The sequence below is a fragment of the Brassica rapa genome, chromosome A06, assembly GCF_000309985.2.
Source record: "Brassica rapa cultivar Chiifu-401-42 chromosome A06, CAAS_Brap_v3.01, whole genome shotgun sequence".
In the NCBI taxonomy this organism is placed as follows: domain Eukaryota; kingdom Viridiplantae; phylum Streptophyta; class Magnoliopsida; order Brassicales; family Brassicaceae; genus Brassica; species Brassica rapa.
The window spans coordinates 15,077,621-15,090,167 of record NC_024800.2 but is presented as its reverse complement, the minus strand read 5'-3'; positions in this window follow the sequence as shown (position 1 = coordinate 15,090,167).

Sequence of the window (12,547 nt, the reverse complement as noted above, 5' to 3'; positions counted from 1 at the left end):
AAGGTGATGTAGAGGAATTATTAGAAAGATTTTGAGATGAATCATGTGAGCTATTGTCTGGAAAGATATTTGAGGAAACATTGGATCCTAAATCAAAAAATGCCGGAAAGGGAGAGTCAGGAACAGGTAAAGGTAAGACATGTTGATCAAAAAAGTCAGGTGACAAAGGAGAGGAAACAGAGGATATGGTGTGAAAGGGAAATACAGTTTCATGGAAAAGAACATTACGAGTTATGGAGATTTTGTTGGTGTCTATGTTGAGGACTTTGTAACCTTTGTAACCATGGGGATAACCCAAAAAGACACACTGTTCTGCTCGTGGTGAAAATTTGTTTCTGTCTTTGAGCAAAGTAGAAGAAAAGCATAGACATCCAAACGCACGAAGGTGATCATAAGAAGGCACACGTTTAGTAAGAAGTTCAAAAGGGGATTTGTTTTGTAAAACAGGTGAAGGTGTTCTGTTTATGAGGTAGACAGATGTTTGTACACACTCTCCCCAGTATTGAAGTGGAACTCTAGATTGAAATAACAAAGCACGTGCCACGTTTAAAATGTGTTGATGTTTGCGTTCCACTACTGAGTTTTGTTGTGGTGTGTAAGGACATGAGAAATAATGTTCAATGCCTTTTTCTTTAAGAAGAGATGAGAAAGCCAGTTCAGGGGCATTGTCAGAACGAATGGCCTTAACGTGTGTTTGATATTGTGTTTGAATGTATTGGAGAAATTCAGGAAAGATGTTAGCCACAGAACTTTTGTCTTTCAAGAGATATAACCAAGTAACTCGTGTGCAGTCATCAACAATGGTTAAAAAATATTTGAAACCATCGTGTGTAGGTTGAGAAAATGGACCCCATATATCTAAATGAATCAAGTCAAAAGGGGATTTCGATAACTGTGGAGAAGAAGGAAAAGAAAGACGTTTTTGTTTTGCCAAAGGACAAATATTACAAGGATTCTTTTGGTCAGTATGTTTACAAGAAATGTTTAAAAGTTTTGAAAGTGCTTGAATTTTGCTTTGAGACGGGTGACCAAGCCGCTGGTGCCAAATATCAGACGAGACTTGAAAAATCGAAGAGTCTTGAGTAGACAAAGATGCAGATGTTGACGTGTTAGGAGAGAAAGCTTCCAGGACATAGAGATTGTTGTGGAGGTTACCCTTCCCAATCATCGAGTCCTGAGTAAGCCCCTGAAGTAGAAACGGGTTATTTGGAAAGATGAAACACGAATCAGATGAAAACAGAACCGAAATGGAGCTATTTCGAGTTAAAGCACTTATACTCAAAAGATTGAACTTGAAATGAGGAATGTATAGAACATTAGTTAGAGTAAGAGTTTTTGTGAGTTTGATTGTGCCAGAAACGGTAACAGGAATGCGTGTGCTATCAGGAAGCGTGACAAAAGTGTGAGTTATGGTTTCTGTGAATTCAAACAATCCTAAGTCAAAACTAACGTGACAACTAGCACCAGTGTCTATTATCCAATCATGCTGTGTAAAAGTAAGGCGATTATCAATTCCCGCAGAAACATAATGTGAGTTAGGAAAGGGAATGGTACCTGAAGGAGGATGTTCAGAAAGAGTTTGTGGAATGAGATGGGGTTGTGGTTTAGACGTTGAGGCTGTTCCATCAGATAAGCAAATTGTACTTCCAGAGATCTGTGAAACGTTGTCGTGAGAAGTACCCTTGTTGACATTCAGGACACTTAGAAGTTTGGTCACTTGATCTGTAGTTACCGACCCCAAATGTACACCTTGTTGATCCACAAACGATATACCACCAGTACCACTGACAAGCATGTTGGCGACATTCTCTGTACGAGGCTTAGCATTAGAGTTCACTCCAGTAGAAGACTTGTAAGACTGACTCTGCGACTTGTATCCTTGTGGATATCCGTGGAGCTTATAGCAGCGATTCATTGTATGACCCGCAATGCCACAATGAGAACAGATTGGGCGGGGTCTTTGCTTGTTGTATCCTGCGTTGTAAGCAGCCACCATTTGTTCCTCAGGTAATGAGTTAGTAACTTGACATGCCACCACACTTGTACTCTTCATAGACCTTTGTCGCTCCTCTTGAGATACAAGATTAAACACCTTGGACAGGTTTGGCTTAGGTTCCAGCATGAGAATCTGACCTCTGGTGGCAGTGAAAGTATCATTCAACCCAGTGAGGAATTTCAAGACACGATCTTGTTCTTCTCTGTGAAGAATCCGCTTGAGACTTGCACAATCACGGCGACCACAGCAACATGTGTATGGACTTTCATGATTCTTTAACTCTTCCCATAATTGCTTCAGTCGTGTGTAATACTCACTGACAGTCTGTGTTCCCTGTATCTCAGCAAAGATTTGCTGCTTGATCTCGGCTGTGCGAGGACCATCACTCTGCTTGAACTGATCATGAATGTCAAGCCACATTTGACGAGCCGTGTCCAGGTACATGATGCTTTTAGCAATAGATTTGTCAACCGCATTCACAATCCAGGTGCAAACAATGTTGTTACAGCGTGACCACGAAGCATAATCAGGATGATCAACAGGAATATCAGGATACGATCCATCAACAAACACAGACTTGTTCCGAGCTCCTAATGCCATCAACATTGATCTACGCCAAGTATTAAAATTCCCTAAGCCAGCAAGTTTCTCAGAGACAAGAGATATACCGGCGTGATCAGCGGTGTGAACATACAGAGGATTGGAGTTCGGGTCAAGGAGAGACGCTGAAGTAGGTCGATTCTCATCATCGGCAACTGAATCTTGTACCGTCGCCATCAGATTTGAACCGTAAGTAAGGAAGATGAAATCAAGAAAATGTTTGCGCGAGAGAAAATACGCAAATCAAAGGTCAAAGAAAGATAGAAATCGAAATCAGAACTGCAATCGTGAAAGAGAGAAGATGATAGATCGCAAATACTTCACGAACACAAAGATCGAAGAAAACAGCCAGAATATCTCGAATCGAAAGACTCATCGAAGGTGATAGATGAGTAGAATCGGCGAGAATGAGCTGAATTTTCCCGAGAAAATGAAGCGAGAAAGCGATGATTCACTGCTCTGATACCATATTAGAACTTTGAGCATGAGAGAGATTGCAGAGTTTGTTACGGGAAAAGAAATATTGTATTACTCAAAGTTATGTTTACAACTTTACAATCCCAGTATATATATGGGTGGTTTAGTAAATGGAAGCTAAACCAGTTGGTTAGGTAAAAGGAAGCCTTAACCAACATGTAACCAATTCCTATAATCTAATAGCCAATTTGTCTTCTGCCTTGTTACCTTTTAGTTGGATCCAACTAAATTCCACTTCTTTAAACTTTTGTTTCCACCACCTTATCTCTCTTATCCAATTGTAGACTGATAAATGCAATGATTTATTATTGAGGATATCCATAACCTTCTTGTTGTCGCTTTCTATTACCACTCTTCGATGACCTTGTATCCAACAGTGTTGTAATGCCAGTAAAATTCCTTGTAATTCACTTTCTATCTCCCAACTGCATGCGCTGCTCCTATATACACTCCTTGATCATCACGTACTATCTAACCAGCTGTACTCGGAATATTTTGATTGACAAAAGACCCATCTACATTGCATTTCATCCAACCATAAGGTTGTCTTATGGCTTATTTCTCTATTTTTTTCGTATTAGTTAAGGTAATTACTACATATAATAATTTTTTCTTTCGAAATTATGTATTAAAATAATTTACTTTTGACATTATAACTTTTTAAAGTGTGTGAAAACTCCAAAATATTTTTTTTTGTGGAACGGAAGAAATACTCAGTTTGTCATATTGTAGAAATCATTGTCCTACAGTTGCTTGGTGCAACACTCTCTTGAATCTCTTGTTAACCAATTAAAAATCTATTTGTCCTTGGTGACAATCTAAAATTCTTTCCTTTTCATTTGTTATTGCAATTTAAAAAGCTTTTTGTGATCGATTTCTAATCCAAATGCACTTGTATCTCTTTTATTGAGTGCTAAAGAAAGAATAAGCTTTTGTTAGAAGAGTTAGGTCTCATGAGTTATCTAGATGAGTAAATGAATTAATGTTTCTGGCAATTTGAAGGTATTGCCATGGTCTCCGTATCATGTTTCTTATGAGAATTGAATGTAGCGTCAACTTACTTTATCTGTGGGTTATCAAATGAATCTAGAGACCATATTGTTTTTCTGCAAGAAGGCATGGATGTACATCTAAAACGCACATAAACTATTGGGCTATATCGCCATATAAATTCTATACGAGACCCATTTTATGTGTGAGCCCAATCTCACTCTTCATAGTTCCCACAACTCTGTTATTCTGGATACCAATTAAAAGTTGCCACATGGACTTTGTAACTCTACCAAACCAACTTTAACTCCAGTTGGCGACCTACGTTGCACGGAAGCTTCATCGGACGTCTGCTTCCCGCTTCGGAACCGGAATCGGAATCGGAACCTTGTGGAAGCTTGCAGAATCTCGCTTCCAAAACAATTCTAAAATATTCTCTTTAAAAACTTGTTGGAAGCTTACGATTCCGTTTTGGAATCACGTTTCCGTTTTTTAAAAAAATGCAATGTATATCAATAAAATATAAAACCATAGTTTTAATATATAAAAAAAAAATTAATAAAACAGGTACAGGTCAATTAAACGGTATTCCGGTAGCTCTTGGGGTTATGGATTTTCAGTTTATGGGGGGTAGTATGGGATCCGTAGTAGGCGAAAAAATAACTCGTTTGATCGAGTATGCTACCAATCAATGTTTACCTCTTATTTTAGTGTGTTCTTCCGGAGGAGCACGAATGCAAGAAGGAAGTTTAAGTTTGATGCAAATGGCTAAAATTTCTTCGGTTTTATGTGATTATCAATCAAGTAAAAAGTTATTCTATATATCAATTCTTACATCTCCTACTACCGGTGGGGTGACAGCAAGTTTTGGTATGTTGGGGGATATCATTATTGCCGAACCCTATGCCTATATTGCATTTGCGGGTAAAAGAGTAATTGAACAAACATTGAAAAAAGCCGTGCCTGAAGGTTCACAAGCAGCTGAATCTTTATTACGTAAGGGCTTATTGGATGCAATTGTACCACGTAATCCTTTAAAAGGTGTTGTGAGTGAGTTATTTCAGCTCCATGCTTTTTTTCCTTTGAACAAAAATGAAATCAAATAAAACAGTTAGTTTATCATAATTAAACGAAAACCCTGAAAAATTCATTTTTCTTTAGAATCATTTTTTTATCGATATTCTTGTTTACTACTCAGTAAACCTTTATCAACAAGATAAAAAGTGAATTTTTGCTTTCGGGAAGTTCAAATTCGACTAGAAAAATAAAACAAAGTTTTTTTCCTCTCTTGCTTGCATATGGATAGATAATTCAAATAGAGATATAGATCTATAGAGAGTCTTGCATCGTTTTGCATTTCCCGAAAATTCCCTGTTGGTGGATCAGATTCCAATCAATTTTGTATAAAATTTTAATGGAATAAAATTTTTTCTTTATTAATGACTATTAGAAGACAAAAAGAACAAAAAGAATAATAAATCTAACAGGTAGATTATGATAATACATCTATTTTATTTTGAAAGATTAATAAGTCCATTTATTTAGTTTGGCGTTTCTTGTACCTATTTTTTTATTCTATTTCTAGTAGGTTCTATTCTATATATTTCTATTAGGTTGTATATTAGTATTCGATATATATTTACTTAAAGATACTTAGTATAATTATATAATATATATAATAGAAATAATAAAACTACAAGATATTCTAAGATATCTTTAGAATTCAGAATATAACAATAACAGGTACAAATATTAAATTGAGGTACCCCATTTTATGACAACTTTCAACAACTTACCCTCTATTTTTGTGCCTTTAGTAGGCCTAGTCTTTCCGGCACTTGCAATGGCTTCTTTATTTCTTCATATTCAAAAAAATAAGATTTTTTAGATCGGATGAGACCGAATCGTATAACTCCCCTTTTTATTTTAAAAACTTCGATTTGATAAGACCCATTTGGTAGAATATTGTATAACACATAGATTCCTACAAACATAACTAAAAAAAGTTTTTATGCATGTGTAAACGTATTATATGGGGTAACTCAATTTGCGCTCTTTTGAAAAAATGGATCATCATCGGACCGCTGGATGAAATTCAAGTCAATGTATTTATTTGTATGTATATAGTTATAGGGGATCATATAAAGGAAGGAGATTTTATTATTTTAGATATAAACAATTATATAAATTATTCCTAAAGTAAAGGTTCACAACAAAATAGTTATAGTTGATGAGAGTTACTTTGAAAACAAAAAAAGGAAAGTCATATTTTCTCAATTCCAAAAAATTGTATAACTGGATCTAATATATATGAGTTGGCGATCAGAATCTCTATGGATAGAATTTATAACGGGGTCTCGAAAAACAAGTAATTTCTGCTGGGCCTTTATCCTATTTTTAGGTTCATTGGGATTCTTATTGGTTGGAACTTCCAGTTATCTTGGTAAAAATTTTATATCGTTAGTTGCATCTCAGGAAATCCTTTTTTTTCCACAAGGGATTGTGATGTCTTTCTATGGGATCGCGGGTCTCTTTATTAGTTGCTATTTGTGGTGCACTATTTTGTGGAATGTGGGTAGTGGTTATGATCTTTTCGACCGAAAAGAAGGGATAGTACGTATTTTTCGTTGGGGATTTCCTGGAAAAAGCCGTCGCATCTTTTTACGATTCCTTATGAAAGATATTCAGTCGATCAGAATCGAAGTTAAAGAGGGTGTTTCTGCCCGGCGTGTCCTTTATATGGAAATTAGAGGTCAAGGGGCTATTCCTTTAATTCGTACTGATGAGAATTTTACTACACGAGAAATTGAGCAAAAAGCTGCTGAATTGGCTTACTTCTTGCGTGTACCAATTGAAGTATTTTGAAATGAATTCATTTTTAAAGTTTAAAGACTAAATCCTTTGGCAGTAGGAAGAAAAAACGAAAGAATTGCTTTCTTTTTTTTCAATTGAACATTAATCTATTCTTTTATGCTCGTTTTTTTATATATTTGATAGAAAAGAAAGGGAGTTTATTCGTCTCGAAAATAGAATCATATTTTTTATTTTAAAAATTCAAAAAAGTTCTTTTAGTATTGATCGAAAAAAGGGGGAATAACATCCTGGAAATACAATTTTTTCTTTATTCAAATTGTAAGTGTATTCTGAGTCTATTTCTGTATTCTTTCTAGATTCAAAACAAAGACTAAGTATTGAATCAAAAGAAAAAGATAAAAGGGATTATAGGCTCAATACATTCTATTTGAATTAGAATAGAAACTCATGCTCGATAGAAATAGTAGATCTAATAGAATCCACAAATGCGGTAGGTTCATTAACAATTCACAGATTCAAAATGGCAAAAAAGAAAGCATTCATTCCTTTTTTTTATTTTACATCTATAGTCTTTTTGCCCTGGTTGATCTCTCTCTGCTGTAATAAAAGTTTGAAAACTTGGATTACTAATTGGTGGAATACTAGACAATGCGAAACTTTCTTGAATGATATTCAAGAAAAAAGTGTTCTAGAAAAATTCATACAATTAGAGGAACTATTCCAGCTGGATGAAATGATAAAGGAATACCCAGAAACCGATTTACAACAATTTCGTCTAGGAATCCACAAAGAAACGATCCAATTCATCAAAATACACAATGAGTATCGTATCCATACAATCTTGCACTTCTCGACAAATCTAATATCTTTCGTTATTCTAAGTGGTTATTCCTTTTGGGGTAAGGAAAAGCTTTTTATTCTCAATTCTTGGGTTCAAGAATTCCTATATAATTTAAGTGATACAATTAAAGCTTTTTCGATTCTTTTATTAACTGATTTATGTATCGGATTCCATTCGCCTCACGGTTGGGAACTAATGATTGGTTATATTTACAAAGATTTTGGGTTTGCTCATTATGAGCAAATTTTATCTGGTCTAGTTTCTACCTTTCCAGTCATTCTTGATACAATTTTTAAATATTGGATCTTTCGTTATTTAAATCGTGTATCTCCGTCACTTGTAGTGATTTATCATGCAATAAATGACTAAAAAACGATTCACTGATCCAATTCTACTCTTTCTTACTTTATACATCATAACCAAATCAAAGTCGTATTTACTTTACTCTTTTTTACCCACGAGGGATTCCTTGTATATTAAAAAAAAAAAAAATTTCTTTTTTCAGTAAATGTAAATAACAGAATTGTGGCTAGGGAAGTATATTATCGACCTACCTAACTTTATTGTAGAAATTTTCGGGATAAACGATTGGACCATGCAAACTAGAAATACCTTTTCTTGGATAAGGGAAGAGATTACTCGCTCCATATCTGTCTCACTCATGATATATATAATAACTTGGGCATCCATTTCAAGTGCATATCCAATTTTTGCCCAGCAGAATTATGAAAATCCACGAGAGGCAACTGGGCGTATTGTATGTGCCAATTGCCATTTAGCTAGTAAGCCCGTGGATATTGAGGTTCCACAAGCGGTACTTCCTGATACTGTATTTGAAGCAGTTGTTAAAATTCCTTATGATATGCAGCTAAAACAAGTTCTAGCTAATGGTAAAAAAGGAGCTTTGAATGTGGGAGCTGTTCTTATTTTACCGGAGGGGTTTGAATTAGCCCCCCCCGATCGTATTTCACCCGAGATGAAAGAAAAGATAGGAAATCTGTCTTTTCAGAATTATCGCCCCAATAAAAAAATATTCTTGTGATAGGTCCTGGTCAAAAATATAGTGAAATAACTTTTTCTATTCTTGCCTCAGACCCTGCTACTAATAAATATGTCCACTTCTTAAAATATCCTATATACGTAGGTGGAAATAGGGGAAGGGGTCAGATTTATCCTGATGATAGCAAAAGTAACAATACAGTTTATAATGCTACGGCAGGAGGGATAATAAGTAAAATTTTAAGAAAAGAAAAAGGGAGATACGAAATAACCATAGTGGATGCATCGAATGAACGCCAAGTAATTGATATTATCCCTCGAGGCCTAGAACTTCTTGTTTCAGAGGGCGAATCCATTAAACTCGATCAACCATTAACAAGCAATCATAATGTGGGTGGATTTGGTCAGGGGATGCGGAAATAGTACTTCAAGATCCATTACGTGTCCAAGGCCTTTTGTTCTTCTTAGGATCTGTTGTTTTGGCACAAATTTTTTTGGTTCTTAAAAAGAAACAGTTTGAGAAGGTTAAATTATCCGAAATGAATTTTTAGATCTGTCTATTTCGCCTTATCAAATTAGTAAAAAGGAAAGAACCAAAAAAATTATCAAAAGCCTTTTTGCCTCTCTTTAGACTTTCGATTTCGACCAGGTGTCAGGAATTACTTGTCTGATAGTCCTAATCCTAGTATGTATATTAAGAAGAATTCACTTTACCCTCTTTTCTTTATTTTTCAATACAAATTTGTATTGAAAAATGGGAGGGGGTGTGATGTAACTCTGTCGTTAGTGACCAATTGAAATTGATAGAATGTATCAATAATCAAGAGTTTTTTTCTAATGTAATTTAGAATGGAAAAATTTGACTAGATACTAAAATAAGGAAAGCAAGCGCAGAAAAAAGGAAACTAGAAATTGGCGAAATAACAAATTTTAGGGACTATAGGGAGTATTACTTGTCTTGCGAGTCTTCGACACAAGAAAAAGAATTGTAGACATCCTTTTCTTGTGTCGATCTTGTCATTATTAATTACATTCGTTAAAAAATCATATTCTTAGTTTACATATATATTAATGTTTATATATATATAAGGTTTTAATATATCTATATTAGTATATATATCGTATATATAATTATTAATTAATTGAATAATAATAGTTACTTTTTGTAGTTTTATTTATTTTAATTTCAAGTTTGATGAAATAATAAAAAAATAAGAAAAAACTTCTATTAGTATAGACAAAATTTTAATGATAAATCTAATGATAAAAAATATTGTGTCAGTCGGGAAAGCAGAAAAATAAAATTAAGTGATCCCCCTCCCCCCCTTTTTTCGATCTTTGAAAGGTTAATAATAAATACTATATGCTCGTAACCTACTAATCTAATTAAGTTCATTTTTCAAAAATACGATAAAAATTGTTCTGATTATTAGCAGTTCAACGGGACCCCCTCGAATCAGACAAAGAAGGAAGAGTTGGGCCCCGTTGAGTTCTTATGTTTTCACGTCTATAACTTAGTTCATCCAATTTCTACAGGGATGAACCTAATCCTGAATATGAACCATAAAAAAATACCTATTAAACCGATCACAAGAATACCAGCTACAGTACCTATTACCCAAAGAGGAATCCTTCCAGTAGTATCAGCCATTTATCCCGCTTCCCTCCACATTTCATCGAGTGGTCATGCTAGAAACATAAACAGTCAGAGATAATTATGATATATAATCCATCCGAATGGGATAAGAAAATTACTACTCTTTGTTTTTTATTTTATTATTCTACGCTCTTTTCTTAATTTTACTTCATTTTAATTGAAGAAATAATTTGAAAATAAAACAGCAAGTACAAAAATGAGTAATAACCCTCAATAGAGACTGGTACGATTTAATTCAACATTTTGTTCGTTCGGATTTGATTGGGTCATAGCTCTATAAATAATTGAATTCAGTTTATCGTTGGATGAACTGCATTGCAGATATTGACCCCAAAAAAGAAACGGTAGGTACAGCTAGTCCATGAACAGCCAACCAGCGCACTGTAAAAATTGGATAGGTCCTATCTATAGTCATTGGGTCCTCCTAAAAAGATCTTCTAAACTCGTCGAGTTGTTCCAAAGAATCAAAACGACATGTTATTAATGGAATGCCCTGTCGGCTCTCTGTAAAATACTCGTTTGGACGAGGGCTCCCAAACACATCGTAAGCTAAACCGGTGTTGACGAATAACCAGCCCACAATGAATAGGGAAGGTATAGTAATGCTATGAATGACCCAGTATCGAATACTGGTAATAATATCAGCAAAAGAACGTTCTCCTGTGCTTCCAGACATACTGAACTCCAGATATTCTTGTAGGGAATCGATTCTGTAAAAGATTAATTAGTAAATTCAAATTCACTGAGATTACATCTTTGTGAGATCGTCAATAAAGAACCAAGGGTATTTTTAGAGTCTACAGAATCAGTATAGCTATCATTCTTCTGACACAGCAACGCAATTTGAATTAGTATAGAACTGAAGTGTTAGATAATTTCCAGTAACAAGAAAAGGAAGAATAGTTTTGGATCAATTCAAAAGATCAACAAATAATAAAAAAATAATAATACTAAATCTTTGGAATGCGTGTATTGTTTTGTTGTATTCAATTTAAAGGTTTTTTCTTTCTTTAACTAACTACAAAGATGATGAGTTTTTCACTCTATTTTCTATATAATATCGAAAGAAAAAAAAAACTAAAACCTAGAAAGGAAACGATAATAGAAATTGCTAATTACAAGTTTTAAAAATCTAGTTAAAATAAATAACTTTTTTTTGACTGATCTCGTTCTCCGTGTAGGATACTGCTTCTTGGTTTAATTTCATAGATTAAATGAAGAAAACTGCTCTACTATATTAAAAATTGAATTTATTTCAATTTGAATAAATGTAGAAGGGGGCGTATTCTAGGTTCTAAGGTCACTTAAAAAAAAGAATCAAACAACTTTTTAAAAAAATTTTACATGTTTATTCAAAAAAAGTTCTATGTTTTAACTGAAGTTATATAATAGAGTTATCTTTTTTACGTATTATTTTTTCTTATTAATTTCTTAAAGAGTTTTTCAATGAATCAGTTACGTGAATTCTGAATCCTGAGATGGTGCAGATGCCAAAGACGATGAATTTCGTTTTTTCTTTTTCTCTATTTTTGTTCATACCACCGATAATGCTTGATAACACACAAATTTTCTATCTAATTTTTTTTAAAACTTCGGGAAGTACTTTAGAAACATATGTATAAAAAACATATTTTATTGAGTCCCTTCATGCCTACTATAACTAGTTATTTCGGTTTTCTACTAGCAGCTTTAACTATAACCTCAGTTCTATTTATTGGTCTACGCAAAATACGACTTATTTGAAATTAATTGAATGAATCTTTTTTGATCAAAAAAGATTTATATGGTATTTCATATGTTTGATAGTTCCTTACCATGTTAATTACCCAACTTTGGCCATTGAGATTCGTCGGCAATACAGATTAAGAGCTAGGAATAGATAGTACCTCTCTTTTCTCCCTTTCAAAAATGAAAACAAAAGAAAATTGAAATGATTGAAGTTTCTTTATTTGGAATCGTCTTAGGTCTAATTCCTATTACTTTGGCTGGATTATTCGTAACTGCTTATTTACAATACAGACATGGTGATCAGTTGGACTTTTGATTAATTAACATCTCTTTTTTTTTACTGACCTCCTTCTTGCTTTCATATGCGGGAGGTCGAATTTAGATTGCTGCTCAATTATTTGCGAACAGTGGAATTTTGACACAATCTAATAAACAAGAGTGACAT